The 4,663-nt window shown below is 41.1% G+C and overlaps 1 protein-coding gene and 1 long non-coding RNA gene across 2 annotated transcripts in view; one reads left to right on the forward strand and one right to left on the reverse strand.

The window, feature by feature from the left end:
• LOC126391540 (uncharacterized) overlaps positions 1-4,663 on the reverse strand; it is a 253,793-nt gene that overhangs the window by 16,929 nt on the left and 232,201 nt on the right. The gene's annotated exons all lie outside the window — the stretch shown is intronic.
• Positions 1-4,663, forward strand: part of cfap418 (cilia and flagella associated protein 418) — a 15,266-nt gene that overhangs the window by 8,825 nt on the left and 1,778 nt on the right. The window lies entirely within an intron of this gene.

The raw sequence follows: 4,663 nt of genomic DNA on the forward strand, positions 1-4,663 counted from the left end.
ACTAATGTTTAAATTTGTTTGATGATCTGAAACATTTAAGTGCGGAAAACATGCAAAAAAGTAAGAAATCAGGAAGGGGTCAAACACTTTTTCACACCACTGTATGTGATTATGTGGCAGATATGTTGGAGCTTTTCATTTCAGTAACACTGTGGTTAATGCGTGGTTATGTTCAGGCACGAAAACCACTTGGTTATAGTTAGGTAAATATCTTGAACAGTGGTCTGCAGCTTGGCAGGCATCTCGCCGAGGTGACACGCCATCCACCTCCTGATGACAAAGTCAGCTCACATTCCACGTCATTTTAGAGACACTGATATAGCAGCTTAGCCGAAACTTAAAGCCACTGAGGGGCTGCATAGACAGTCTGCTTACTAATGGACGTTATTCTTCTTTGATAATAATTATTTATTTATCAGCGCTGTAGTCTTTAATGAAAAACTTGCGAACATTCATGAATCTTTGTCCATAAACCATTCAAAGGTACAAATTTTCACCATTACATTGAGCAGCGCACACCTGACCTGACGTGGCCCTGCTTTGTGGTCAAAAATCCATGTGTGCTCCCCCGTTTAGCAACACCTGTCCCTCGATGAACGGTTCCTACTGATAATAACAGACACCCATGATATTACAGTGCCCCCTATAGGACAAATAGCAACCTACACACATTTTACACCATGGATGGCTCCTATAATTGATACGAAAGGTATGAAATGTACAGATGTAACGTACAATGCCAACATTTTCTTTTGGCGACTGGGCTGCTGTAACAGGAGGTTGCTCTTAAAGGGTTAGTTGTATATAACCTTCAGCAGATGACGTTCAGTGCTTCCCCAGTTTGGAATTTCAGGCGGGAGTCTCACCAGGGAAGCTCAGCATCACATTGCTGTGGACGGGGGTTGATACCAAAACGTGTTATAGCCACCTTAAAAGAGGCCCGTTGATGCTATATTGAGGATTTTTTTCACCGCTTTACCTCATGAGACAGCCCTTTTCTTTGACACTACATTTTCTCAACTATAAAACTTTTGCATTACTGTGCCACCGCTGCCGCGCACTGTGTTACTCCGCAGCTCAGCTGTTTGGATCAGACTGTCAGTGGTTTATGGAAGAGACAACAAAAACAAGTCCGATTGTGATGCCAGCTCCAGTTCTCGATGGTTTTCGACACTCGATCTTGCGGACACTGTTAAGAATGAAGAAGGTTGACATTCAATATCCAGCCTAACATTTCCATCAAAGTAAGGAAATGTGAGAAATCAGCTCTTAATTCCTATCACAGTATAAAACCACCCAGAGATCACGTGGTGACCGCTGACTTTGATATCATATGAAAACTACAGCAATAACAGTCCTGTTTGTGTTCACGTGCAGCAGCAGGAAGGACTAGACTAATTCCTGGTGACACAGTGTTGTTTGTTACAGTAACAGGGACTGACAGGAAACACTCGGGTGATGGAGGTGTGTGTAGGCGAGGTGAGAGTTTGACTGAAGCTTGTCTTTTCTTTTTGTTCTTTATTAGACAGTAAGAAGAATCACAGAGGTTTATGTTAGATATCATGTGTTTGTTCACGTGTGAACGACTGCATGTATGAGTGTGAGTCTGTCCGCAGCTAATCTCACAAACTAATGAACTAATCAGCCTCATATTATGTGTTCACAGTATGACTGTGTGCTTGAGGGCCTCTCATGTTTGCGGTTATTCAAAATAGTTGAAAAACCTTTTTTATGAACAGTTTTATACCTTAATTGGCCTTTAACTCCTCTGAACCTGATGATAAGAGCCGCAAGTTTTCTAGAAATCTACCCGACTAAAAACAGCAAGCTTTACAATCTGTTGTAGGACACAGTTTGGCCTGACATTCATAGAAAAGTTATGATCCACTACAGTTTATGAGATGAATTATTTAGCTGTTAACGTCACTGCCATCTTGACTGTAAGAGAGTAAGAATGAGCAGGTATAGCTGCGGCTAGAGCAGCTATCCCCCCACCCAACCGTTGTATGACTCTTGCCTTGCAATAGTCTGGCCACCTGTCCAGGGTGTACCCCACCTCTCTCCCAATGTCAGCTGGGATAGGCTCCAGCCCCCCCGTGACCCCCAACAGGATACACGGTTACGGAAAATGAATGACTGGATGCTCTTTTTATCCAGAATTTTAACGTATCATCCAGCTTAGTTGGTGTAAAATCCAAATCATATGCACACATACTCAGAATTTTTATATCTTCCTCCAGTTTATGCTTTTCTGTCACAGCTCCCCACACCCTCAGAGTAGATCTAACCCAAGGATTTTCCTGTCTATCTATGCATCTGTGCAAGTTTTTATCTGGTAGTATCCCTTAACATGGGCATCAGATATTATTCTACATTCAATCTCTTTCCACTGTGCTATATACAGTAAGATGGGTCACACCAATACAGTAATGCTCTAATCTGTGCTGAGATATAGTACGCTCTCTAAGATCGTAAGCCCCAGCCTCCTTTTTCTTTCAGTAGTTGTAGTATTTTATGCTGTTCTCAGGGTCTCTTTCCTTGCCATATGAATCTTGAGGAAACACGTTTTCTAAATGAAAGCAAAACACAAACATTATTTAATGTAACACAGCTGAACCAGTGCACATGAGGACATGTTTGAAAACTTGGTTCATTTTATCACGAAACATTAACAATGAAAATATAGAAAAGTCAGATTTGTGTGTATGAATCAATCTGTAACAGCCTGTCAGCGCCTGTAATAATTCACACATCAAAATAAAACATTTATCAAGAGCGCCATTATTTCAGCACTCAGTATGTTTTCTTCCACGTTTCCTTTTAGAGTGATGTTGGTAAATTGAGAGCACTCAGGATGATGAGTCTGTCCTTCACATCCTGCAGCGGCACAGCTTCAACCAACCAGCTGTGAAAGGCAAATAATCAGATTTAGGGAGTGTTGTACTTCACTTCACCGCAGCTTTATTGTTAAAATAAATGTTATGACTGCATGGTGGACTGTGGCTTCACAGGCACAGCCGACTCTGCCTTCTGATCTGACAGTATGTTGCTTTTCTCCAAGTCATTGAGCTCCGCTGATGAAACACTGACAAACTTGGATGTGTGCTCAGATGGATTCAGCTTCTCCTCTCCCTCATCTTCCTCTGATGACCATTCATAGTTCAATTCAAAACTTATTTTAGGAAATAAATCCATATTTTTGGCTGTTTGACAGTGGATGAATTAATTAGCCTACAACGCTACTGCTGACCTAACTGACACTAACCGTCAGTTTTGATTTGATTGTTGATTGCAATCAGCTGTGAGGCGGAGTGATACATACACAGTGAAATAACCGTGATGTTGTACTCCAATATCATCACGGTTTTACTGTCTCTCAACCAATCAGATTGCAGGGCCGGAACTAACTGTTGTATAATTCATGTTATATAATTATTAATAGGCTTACCTGAGAACATTTACATTAACAAAAGTGTTTCAGTCTGTAATTTAATATAAAAGGTGAGTGTACATGGTGGTTTTATAAAAGCAATTACGACTGGAGTGTATGGATTTATGATTGTTAGTGATGCACGTAGGCGTCATGAATTAATATGCAGCTTTTCAGTGTTAATGAAAAGAGATTTATTCGTATAAAAGACTGAAGTGACTTTGCTTTTACTTCCAGCAGAAAGCAGCAGCCGCAGCACATTTAAACAAAACCAGGAGAAAAACACTGAATGTGTGTTAAGTGCACTTACGCATCCTCCTCCTCTTCATCATCACGCACCTGAATGTTACTATCTGACCTGTTGAAAGTAGTAGAGATATGAAAGGATACTGTGCGACCTGTTCCTCTTTCATCGCGGCTGTGTCCTGCCGCCACATTTTCGTCACTGATTCTTGGTCAAATGTCTCTGAAGGCTCTGGTAGACTTGAAAAACGGAGAAAATTGAGCCTATTCCGAGAACTTTTATGACAGATGAAAGTTTCGGACTCAGTGTATCAACATGATTGACACAACGTGGTCATATTTAATTTTAGGCGTGTGACAATTTTGGACAAAAGAAACTGACTCAGTGTGGACCTGACGGATATCAGGGGATGACGACATTTACGTCACACTGACCAAAGCAGATACTCATGGACAGGCTGAAGTGGAAACTATGAATTGGCTCTAACTGTTTATGGCAGTTAGCAAAAAAACTGCAACGCATGGAAGCATTTACATATGTGGTCACTGCTGTCGCAAATTCACGTTTATCTGTAGTCAGTAGCGATGCAGGGTTCAGGATCTTTCAAAATCTGCAACAACCCAACCTGTTACGAGAGCCAATCTGCCCGCCCAGTGATGATAATGACATCGTACTTGTTGCTGACTAGATGTGTTGTTTTCAGTAAATATCAAAACCTAGACCAAAATCTGAATGTTCAGAGTTGAATACCTAAAGAACACTACTGGGAAGTTACAGAATGATACAAACAACAACAACAACAACAACAAAATATAGATAAACTAGTCCATAGCCATTGGTAGCTTTGTCCCCTTCTACCTATGCCAGTCCTCAATGCCTATGTGCAGTTTCACATAGATTGACCACGTCAGTGAGTAGAAAAACGTGGGACAGACAGAATGACTGACTGACAGAATGACACACTGACAGTTTCCGTGATTATGTACAGC

This window comes from Epinephelus moara, chromosome 6, assembly GCF_006386435.1.
Source record: "Epinephelus moara isolate mb chromosome 6, YSFRI_EMoa_1.0, whole genome shotgun sequence".
NCBI classification, from domain to species: domain Eukaryota; kingdom Metazoa; phylum Chordata; class Actinopteri; order Perciformes; family Serranidae; genus Epinephelus; species Epinephelus moara.